Below are 10,971 nucleotides of genomic sequence, written 5' to 3'. Positions count from 1 at the left end.
AGCAACCCCAAAATGGGAAACATGGAACATGTCAGCAGGAACATGGAAATACAGGACATGGTCGAAGTTTGTGGGAGGAAAGGTAGAACGCAGGCCTTCTGAACAAATCGCACTACATTTTTGCATATCGTGATCAAAGACTCTTGTGGTTAATGTCATCAGCAGCCCCCTCTATAAGGACTCTCGTGGTTAATGATGTCATCAGCAGCCCCCTCTCCCCACTATTGGAGATCACTCAGATGAAGGAATCACTTCTTCTTAAAATGAGAATTGGCTTGTGTTATTCCCTTGCCCGAGCCTCAAGGTGTTTTGCCATTGCATTTAGAATAGAATATGAAACTCCTCAACAACAAAAAGTCAGTTTTAAAAAGGGGAAAGAACTTGAATAGAAATTTCTTCAAGGAAGACATGCAAATGACCAATGAGCTCATGAAAAATGCTCAACATCACTAAAGTTGGAATCCTTGAAAACTGTTGGTGGGAATGTAAAATGGAGTACCACTATGGAAAACAATATGGTGGTTCCCCCAAAACTTTAAACAGTATTATACATCATCCAGCAATTCCATTTCTGTCATATACCCAAAACAACTGAAAGCAGGTCCTCAAACAGTTATCTGTACACTAATGTTCATTGCAGTGTTATTCACGATAGTGTAAAGGTAGAAACAGCTCAAATGGATCAATGGATAAACAAAATGTGCTATTTGCATATAATGGAGTATTATTCAGCCTTAGGAAGGAAATTCTTAACCATACTACTACATAAACAAACTTGAGGACTTAAATAAAATAAGCCAATCACAAAAAGAAAGTATCCCTATGATTCCTCTGATAAGATCCTTTGAGTAGTCAAACTAAAGGAGACAGAAAGTAAAACAGAGGTAATGCTGGGCTGGAAGGAGTGAGGAATCGGGAGTTCACGTGTAAAGGGTGCAGAGTTCCAGATTGGAAAGATGAAAAAGTTCTAGAGATGGATGGTGGTGATGTCTATACTGTGAATGTATGTGACACCACTGAACTGTACACGTTAAAATAACTCAGATGGTAAAGTCAATGTTATGTATACCTCACCATAATAATTTAAAGCTCCAAAATCCCCTCTCCCACCTGAACCCTACCCATTTCTTCACCATTCTCCTACATCTCTTCCTCCCCACGCTTCAGCCACACTGTTCATATCTCAGCATCCTAACACAGCACTTTCTCTGTCGAGAACATTCTTCCACTTATTCTGCATTGGCAAATATCCTTTGGGGCCTTTGAATCTGGGACGGAAACTAGCTAGGTGTTCCTCACGCTGTTTTCTCTTCTACCTGGGAGACACATTTCCCTCTTCATTCTTGGGTTTCTGGCTAGACCTTATTTCCCAGCCTCCTTTACACTTATATGATTCAAGGGACAGTTTGTGGGTCAGCTTTTGGCCACTGTGAACAAAATACCTGACAAGAACAACTTAGAAGAGGAAAAGCTTATTTTGGGCTCACGGTTTCAGAGATTCAATCCATGATTGACTGACTCTGTTGCTTTGAGCCTGAAGTGAGGCAGGACAGCATGGTACAAGGACCTGGCAGAGAAAAACCGTTCAGCTGGTGACAGGAAGCAAAGAGAGCTCTCGAGGAGCCAGGGACAAAATACAAACCCCAAAGGCACACCACCAATGACCTACTTCCTCCAGTCACACCCTACCTGCTTAGAGTGAAAACCTAGTACTGTAGTCCTTTAAAACGATTAATCATCTAAATGGATTAATCCACTGATGAGGTTACAGCTCTCAATATCTAATCATGAGCTTTTGGGTGACACCTCACATCCAAACCATACCAGACAGTGAGTAAAAATCACAGGCATCACTGACAGACTTGCTAATCTCCCTGAAAAGAAAACCTTGAATGCAGAAGAGCACGGTGACCATGGAAACGATATGTTAAAAATTGAGGAGCTGCAAGATGGAAGGGGCCGGGGACTTGGAATCGCTGCATGGGAAAGAGCCACCTGCTGGTCAGGCAGTAGTCATTTTGGATTCTATGTGAGTGAGAAAAAAACAATTTGCCTTTGAGCCATTACACATTTGGTGTTTCTGCTAAGGTGAAAACAGCTGGTCTTCCTCTAATTAGTATAGACCTCTTCTTCTCTGCCCACCAATGTCCAAAAGCTTCGTCCTCTGCCTTACCATGTTGCTTCTTGACCTCTCTTCATAGTTTGTGATTTATTTCTTCATTTTAATACACTGATTTGGGCATGTTTCCCCTCTAGATGGCAACCTTCTTTGATATGCAAAGCATGTCTACCTTGTCACTGAATTTCCGGAAAGAACCTAAAACAAGCTCAGTAACCATTTACTGTATATAAATGAATGATGGTCTGAATTTCAGTCTGGTTGTCAGTGGTCTTTTGTCATTCTGTCAGACTCTTCCCTGCACGGTTGTCATTTCACAGAATGTGCCTTTAGTCCATGCCCTCTGTGATGGTCTCAGAACTGTTAGAACCCTACCCACATTCTGGTTGAACCTTTAACATATTGTTTTGTGATCCTGTGATGCATGCTGTATTGTCTGTCTTTTTTCCCCATGGACCAAATTTCTCTACAGTGTATTTGCATTCCTAGCATCTAGCAAGTCGTAGGTTGCCAAATGAATGAATGGCTGGCTGGCTGAATCAATGAACAAGTGAGTGAGTTAATTTGCTGGGGGAAGAATTTGAGACTGATCCTATCTCAACTCAGAAGCAAAGCACAGAATGCAGCATTTGGCATAGATTGGCCTGGTCCTTGTTTAGACAAGTGTCATGAGTTACCATCCCCACTAAATGAAGTCTGCACTAGAAAGAGCACTGACAAGAGAGTAGGAGACATGGACTCAGAGCCCACTATGTCCCCAGCTCACTGTGTGCGTTGGCAAGTCACTTCTTTTCCTGACTCATTTCTCTTATCTGTTAAATAATGGAATTTGGGCTAAGTAAAATTGAAAGATCCTGTTAGCTTTAGGATAACAAACCCAAGAGCCAAATGGAAAACAAAGAACAAGGCTCTATACCAATATCTAATTAAGAAGCCACTAACTACACAGGGCTGTCAAGCATTTAAAATGTGCCATCCAAATTGAGATGTGCTGTAAATACAGAATACACATGGTATTTCAAAAACTTAGCACAAAAATGTGCATTTCTCATTAGTAGTTTTTATATAGATTACATGTTGAAATTGCATGTTGAAGATTTGGGATATAGTATGTTAAATTAAGTATACTATCAAAGTTATTTTATCCATTAGATTTCACTTTTTTAAAATGTGGCTACTGGAAAATTTAAAATTATACTATGGACAGCACCACACTAAGCCATTATTAGTATTGTAATTCAACTACATAATCCAAACCACAATACACAAATCACCACTTCTATATCCTTTCTGAGTTCCCCCAAACTCATTGTCAAATGATTTCTGAAAAGTTTAACTAAAACAATAATGAAATCTCATTATGAATGGAAACCCACACGGGCATTTCAAAATTTTGTTTCATAACTAATGTATTTTACAATGAAGCTATTTGTGAAAATGAAAACAATTCCATAGTGGAAAAGCTATAAAGCTGAAGCAATCCTAATGGAAACTGAAAAACACAAGAAGAAATGATAGTTTTTCTAGATATTGGGTAACCCTATCTGCTCCCTTAGCCTACAGATCTACTGTCTGTGTTATGAGGAAAACAAAGAGAAAATATTCCCTTTGTTTTGCTCATTTCAGAAATGACCAAATCGTGAGTTGAAATGGAGCTTGGGGTCAGGTAGAATTATAGAACGTAGGAATTGTAACATTAAGTGTGAAATAAAACCAAGTTCCATATGAGAAATAAGAAAGTTGAGGAAAGCAGAGAGAAAACAGGGAAAGAAACCAGGAGACAACTCTTGGAGGTTGTTTATAGGACTAGCAGCATGGACACTGTCCGGGAACTGGATGGGAGTATAGACCCTTGGACCCATTCCAAGCTGTAAATCTGGTAGTACTCAAGTTCCATCTAGGACTTTCTCCTCTTCACAGAATCTTAGAAAAGCACTCATCTAAGTTGATGTTTCCAAGGAGTGGATCTCCAAGCTTTTCTTGGGAGGTCTCTGTCATGTGGGGGCTCTGACCCAGGAAACAGATTTGGGGTTTGGCAGGTGGAAGGAGATGCAAGGCACAGTGGGAATACTGGTCACCCTTTAATTGGAGATGCCATAGCGATTAGCCAGCCCCCCATTAGCCATTTCACCCTGAGTCTTTTCCATAGGTCCCTTTTATGTGCAGGTAAAACAAAGAAGGCACACTGCCCAAAGGTTACATAAAGAGGAGAGGCACATGCTCACAAGTTAATGTTTATGATCTTGACTCTATATGCTGAATCAGAGGGTGTCTGGCCTGGACAACCATGACATAGCTGGTTCCCAGCCCTGGTTATGTACTAAACACATCACATAGCCTGCCGGAAATTTCTGCGAGGGAGCCTAACTTCAGCCATTTGGGGGGCCTGCCCCAAACAGTCCCCAAGTTAGGTATAGATGGGCTGGCATTACCTGAAGAAATGAAGAAGAAAGGTCTCTCCACAGTCTTCTTGGAGTCTTAATGTCAACAAATTCTTTTTTTCTACCCTGTCTGCCTCTCTTAGACCTCATCACCTTGGTGTAGAACTTTAGCACTTTCCAAACGAGTTACTCAGACACTGAAAACATCATCTCAAGAGGTATTTGATCTCTAGATGTTTTGTACTTTCTTGGTTTTAATAATCAAGCACCAAAGAGAAAAGAGGTGGAAAGACACTCTCAGCCAAATTTTATTTTAAAAGTAGTAATGGTTATTGTTGTTAATTCTCCATTATGCCCCTCAATGGAAGTAAAGCCCGAACATAATGGAGAAATACCACCTTTCATACTGAAAGTCACCTCTTCTAAGGAAGCCCACCATCTCAACCAGTTCCCTCAGTTTCAATCTTTCACTGAATTTTCCTTTACAACACTCGCCACAACTGGAAATTCTGTGTGTTCGCACATTTGTTTGTTTAATATAGGTTCTTCCATTTGTCTTTAAGTTCCTTAGGTGCAAAAGCCTTCTGTATCTTTTTCTGTATCCTGATCGCCTACCAGTATATCTAGTTTCTACTGAGCATTGAGGAAATATTTTTGTTGAAGGAACAAATATCCAAAAAGTGACTTCTAACTGTAAAATAACTATAAGACTTGTCACTGCAATTTTTTTTTTCTGAGAAGAAATCTGGGTCTACAGAAGCATCTTGGCTAAGAGTAGCAGACAAGAGAACAAGTCAGAGCTGCTAAAGCTCCAGCCCCATTTTGCCCACATTGGTCAAAAATGGGTCAAAAAGCCGAAGGGTTGGAATTAGGGCCAAAGCTTCACTTGTCATGAAAGAAAAGGAAAGTGATGTGGAGAGGAAAAGCCTCCTAGCTGTAATTGACCCAAAGGCAAAAGATGAGAGGAAAATTACAAAAGTTGAATTAAAATAAAATAAACCCATGTTTACAGTGAGTTCTTTTCCAAAGACAAAGAATTGGTCCCTTCCTGAATGAGTCCTATATTGCATCTATGTATGAATAAGTCCCTTCAGTATTCATTTGATCTTACTTTCAATTGTTGAGTGACCATTCTTGCTGATCATTTTTTGGTCTATGCAGTGTTGTTAATGGTTCCTTCGAGTCCACTTCTATCAGAACCTCCTCACCTAAAGACCCTAGAGGAGTGGATGTAAGAAGATACATATGAGGAGAGCCCCAGGAAACAGTTATCTATTTTCTCCACAGATCTACAATCCTAATTGTTCATCTAGAGACATTAGTAGGCCACTTCCTTGTCCTAAATAAATAAATAAGCTTTGCAGAAATGAACAGATGGAGGAAAATTTCAAAGCAGCATGTGGGTGTTTCAGGCCCAAATCCCATTAACAGATAACAGGATTTATAACAGCAGCTCCCACACAAAACTTTGGAAATTTTTAACTCGTGTGTAATAGATTGGGCTCCCCCTCCCCCAGACTATCTGCATTGCTTTCAGAGATGTGATGCCCCTGCACCTGGGTTGAACCTCTTTCTCCAAGAGCCACCCTGCTAAACAAGAAGTGTGTGTTAGGGGCCCATAGGTGGGTATTCCCTGGTTGTATTGTTTATATGGCTTCATCATCCTCTCCTTTCCCAGAGGCGGTCTGACAAGTGCCAGTGGGTCATGGGTTGATTTTAGTAAACTGGAAATTTGACTCAGTGGAAAGAAGACTACAAGAATGGATGCTCTCAATAATCCAAAGCATATGACAGTCCTGTTTAAAAAAAAAATGAGGGAATGTAGACCCAAGTTAACATGGGAACATTAAGAAAGACCAACTAGCACTGTAGCAAAGAGATCACCACAGTTAAGAAACGACACAGTGAGTGAAACAAGAGGATCATTCAGGGGCAGCCAGGAAGACACTCTTAAAACAGACTCAGAAGCAGGTGGAAGAGACCTACCACTTCCTAAAGGACTTGTGAACAGGCTCTCAAAGGAAGCTTTCGATGAGAAGCCATTGTTAGTAAGACCCACATTGACCTGACTTTTCCTCTCAGTCTGACAGGAGAGTGGAAACCTGAATTAACCTACTTATCAGTGCTAGAGTAGAAAGGAAAGCTCTTAATGAGTTTAGCTCTCTGAAACTCTTTAGTACCCAGAGGTAAAAAAAAAACCTAGAAGCCGCCACAACTCAAGATTGAAGAACCTCTGTAGGGTCACTTCCAGCCCCTAGCCTGTGCATCTTTCTCATAGCTTTGTGCATGTCATAATGACTCGCTGGCCTTCAGAAATGCTGAGAAAATTGAAACAGCTTTATGAGGCCAACTCAGGTGGCCACCAGAGCACAGTAATGGAGGGTATGGATTCCAGGCACATCTTAAAATCCAATAAAAATAGTTTTCCTTTTACAGTCAGATATACAAATGTTTCCATCATATGTCAGCTTCAGTTTCTTCAGGGAAACCTCCCTGGTATATGTCCCCATAGCACCTGTTTCTTTATAGCACGTCACCTGCATGAAATCATGCATTTAATTAGTTTCCATTGTATACTGAATGTCTATCTTCCTTGCTAAACTTTGAGTTCTGTGAGAATGGGGTAACATGTCTATTTTATCCCTAGCGCTTAAAAAAGTATGGTGACTAAACCCAGACTAACGACCTAGACTATGCAGGCATTAATTATTAAAAAACTGAATGAACCAAAAAATAGCATTCAGTAAGAGGGGAGATTTTATAACATTCCTCAGGTAGAGGAGCATTCCATGAGAAAAGATGGCACAAACCCCTGGTTGTATGCCATAAGGCACCCCCAAAATATTAATATGACTTGGATGAGCTGAATAGGGACATTGACCTTGAAAAAGCACGATGACAAGCCTCATCTGGTGATGATAAGCCAAAACTTCAACTTCAAAGTTCGTCGAAGGTATATTTCTCCAAGTGAGTATCTCTTCAGCAGCCCAAGGCAAGCAAGCAGTGTGCTGCTAGGTTTGGCTTGCTGAACTGGATATCAGTTACAGCAATGACCATTTGTGGGGGCAACAAGCTGGATGGGTATTATTCAGAAATTTAGAATGTGCAAGTAACTGTGCGATGACCTTGAGTCCTAAGGACCACACAGTCCTGGAAGGAATCTTCACCCACTCTACTTCTCAACAACACGTACATTGTTTTAGTCAGCTTTTTGGCTGCTGTGACTAAAGGATCTGACCATACAACGGTAGGGGAGGAAAAGTTTATTTGAGGGTTCACGGTTTCAGAGGTTTTAGTCCAGAGAAGGCCGGCTCCTATCTGCGGGGCTCAAAGTGAGGCAGTAAGTAAGACCCACATTGACCTGACTTTCCTCTCATGGCAGAGTGTGTGGCAGGGGGAAGCAATTCACATCATGGTGGTCAAGAAGCAGAGAAAAGGGGACTCCAGCTCCAGACACAAAATATATACCCCATAGTCACCCTAATTAACCACTTCCTCCAGCCACACCCCACCTGCCTCTAGTCACCACTCAGTTAATTCCATCAGGGTTTGATTCACTGATTGGGTTAAGGCTCTCACAATCCAATCATTTTTCCTCTGAAACTTCTCTCATTGTCTTACACATGAGCTTTTGGGGGACACCTCACATCTAAACCATACCATATGGATACATGTAGATGATGCTCATGCTAATGATCTAGAACATGGTTGCCATTAAATATCTTAGGTGATTACGGAGACCACCCTATATTCACTGCCTAGCTACTTTTATTTAGGTAAAATTAATCAGAGTCTTAGCTGGATGCAGATGAACAAATGACTTATCCATATATATTAATCTCTGAATTCATGGAGGTTGTTGTGCCTGATTTAAGAGGGAGTAGATACATTTGTTTAGATCACCACACCTGCTCAATGGCAGTCGTAACACAGGTCTGGAGGTCTTAGATTCTGGAAGTATAGTACTCTCAGGAAGGCATAAGAATAAGGTTTGACAGAACTTGTTTTAGACTGTGGAAGCTCTCTAGTTGTCATGGTTAATTTCATGTGACAGCTTGACTGGGCTAAGGGATGTCCAACTAGTTGGTAAAACATTATCTCTTGGTGTACCTCTGAGGGTGTTTTGGAAGAGATCAGTATTTGAATTTGTAGGGTGGGTAAAGCTCACTCTCACCATTGTGATCAGACATCATCCTTTCCATGGACAATCTAAACAGAACAAAAATGGAAAGGAAGAAGGAATTCACATTCCTTGATCAGGGCCACCTATCTAAGCCTGTTCTCAGACATTGGTTCCTCGTACTCGGACCTTTGGTGTTGGACTGATAGTCACACCATTGGCTTCTCTGGTTCATTACTCTTCAGACCCACACTTAATTACACCATCAGCTTTCCTGAGTCTCCAGCCTGCAGATAACCAGTCGTAGCCCTTCTTAGCTTTTATAATCCTTAGAGCCAATTCCCATAATCAATTAATCAATCTCTCTCCTCTAAAGGTTTTTCCTTCAATTGTAATTTATTTGTTACCAAATGTAAGCAATGCTTAGCTTAATCTTTATCTTATGGAAATATATAATTTCTTAACCCCACATTTTTAATTCCTTCTATCAATGAAGTGTTTTTTTTTCCATTTCAAGCTTTGACCCCAGCGAAGCCATCACAATCTAATTTTTTCTAGTTTTTAACCAAGATTGTGATAGTGTTATTTTGAGTTTATCATTTCTTTTTATTTTCACAGAGGTCAAACTAGTTTTGATTTAATTTGAAAATTTAAGGGAAACAGAATATTTATACCCAAGAGCTTATGGAACATTTCATAGCTGTTATCTTTAATAGAAGTGTAATATTGTATTTTCCACCAATTAATCCTCTTAACATGACTTTGTGGATAGTCCTTGTTGTCCTTGCACATGTCAGGAATGCTGAGGAAGAAGACTAAACTTTTAGCAAGGCACGGTGAAGAGCTTTTTCAGTGGGGAGAAGACATGAAGAAGTATTAGACTATGTGTTTTACACCCTTAAAATTATATAAAGAAAGGGTCTCTGGAACTTAATCAAGGCAATGCTCTATTTTAAGACACAGGCTGGGTTGTTTCCTGTCTCTCTTGATGAGAGCAGAATTTAAACCATGCCCTTCTTTCCTTTTCTCACCGTCCTGATTTTCCATCACTCTCTATTCCTTAATAGTGCCAGCTCTAAGAAAAATGTGTGACAGGATCTCCCCTCTCTCTCCCCTCCCTCACTGATGGCTCCTCTCCAGTTTCCTCACACCTCTCAGGTGTCCAATACCCTTCTCCCACGTTCAGCCTTCTAACAAAAATCTAAGTCAGGAGGTGATCTGATAAACTCATATGCATTTAGCCATGGTGTCTGAAAACAAGTGGACTGGCTACCCCAACCAGAAGCACTTGCTCATCAACAAAACAGCAGGCTTACGTCAAAAGAATGTTTCGCTGTTGGTAAGATTTCAGTTTTCATTGTCCTGGTAGCCATGACCACTCATCCTGGTGACCCTGACCTCACACTATGGGACATACAACACTCCTCCACCTTCTTGTCGAATATCTGGTATCCATTTCTCCCACCACCCCAATCATTGTTTTATTTGCTGTCTTTGCTTCAGAAATCCTTTCTGGATCCAGAACACTCCACGTTCTGAAACCATAAGAAGGATAGGGGATACAAGTCATCTTTGAAGTTTCCTTGGATTCTAGTTCCAGGAAAGAATGATTCCATCTCCTCTCGTAGTGGAGTAGAAGGCCCAGGTCTGGGGAAATTACACCTACGAACATAGAGGGTCAAGAGCTTACAAAATCCAATTGTCAACTTAAAGTTCAACAATGACAACAACAAAACACCATAAATCCATGGAATATTTAAATCTATTATGGTTTGGACATGAAGTGTCCCCCAATGTCTTCTGTGTAAATGCATGAATATTCAGAGGTGAACAGATGATTTTATGAGAGCCATAATCTAATTAGTCCATCCTAGTTTGAAAGAATTGAGTGGGTGGTAGCTGTGGGCAGGTGGGGCATGGCTGGAGGAGGTGGGTCACTGGAAGTGTGCCCAGGAAGGGTTCATCTTCCCTGTGAATCCTCCCTTCCTTTTCTTTCCCCCTACCCTTCTCTCTGCTTCCCGGTCGCCGTGTTCTGGGCAGCTTCCCTCTGCCCTGTCCTTCGGAAAGATGTACTGCCTCACCTTGGGCCCAAAGCAATGGAGTTGGCCTACCATGGACTAAATTTCTGAAACCATGAGCCAAAAAAAATTTTCCCTCCTCGAAGCTGTTCTCGTTGGGTATTTTAGTCACAGAAATGTAAAACTATCACCAATCTCTGTCAATGTGACAGTGATAAAAATGGCTGCTCCAAACCCACTCGCAGCATGACTTAAATCGGACCCATGTGCTGGCCATCTTGTCCTAATCAAAAGCTACCCAGTGGCTGCAAGGCTATCACCAAGCTCACATAG

The sequence above is a fragment of the Ictidomys tridecemlineatus genome, chromosome 10, assembly GCF_052094955.1.
Source record: "Ictidomys tridecemlineatus isolate mIctTri1 chromosome 10, mIctTri1.hap1, whole genome shotgun sequence".
NCBI classification, from domain to species: domain Eukaryota; kingdom Metazoa; phylum Chordata; class Mammalia; order Rodentia; family Sciuridae; genus Ictidomys; species Ictidomys tridecemlineatus.
The sequence above is the reverse complement of the archived record's forward strand: the minus strand, read 5'-3'. Positions refer to the sequence as shown.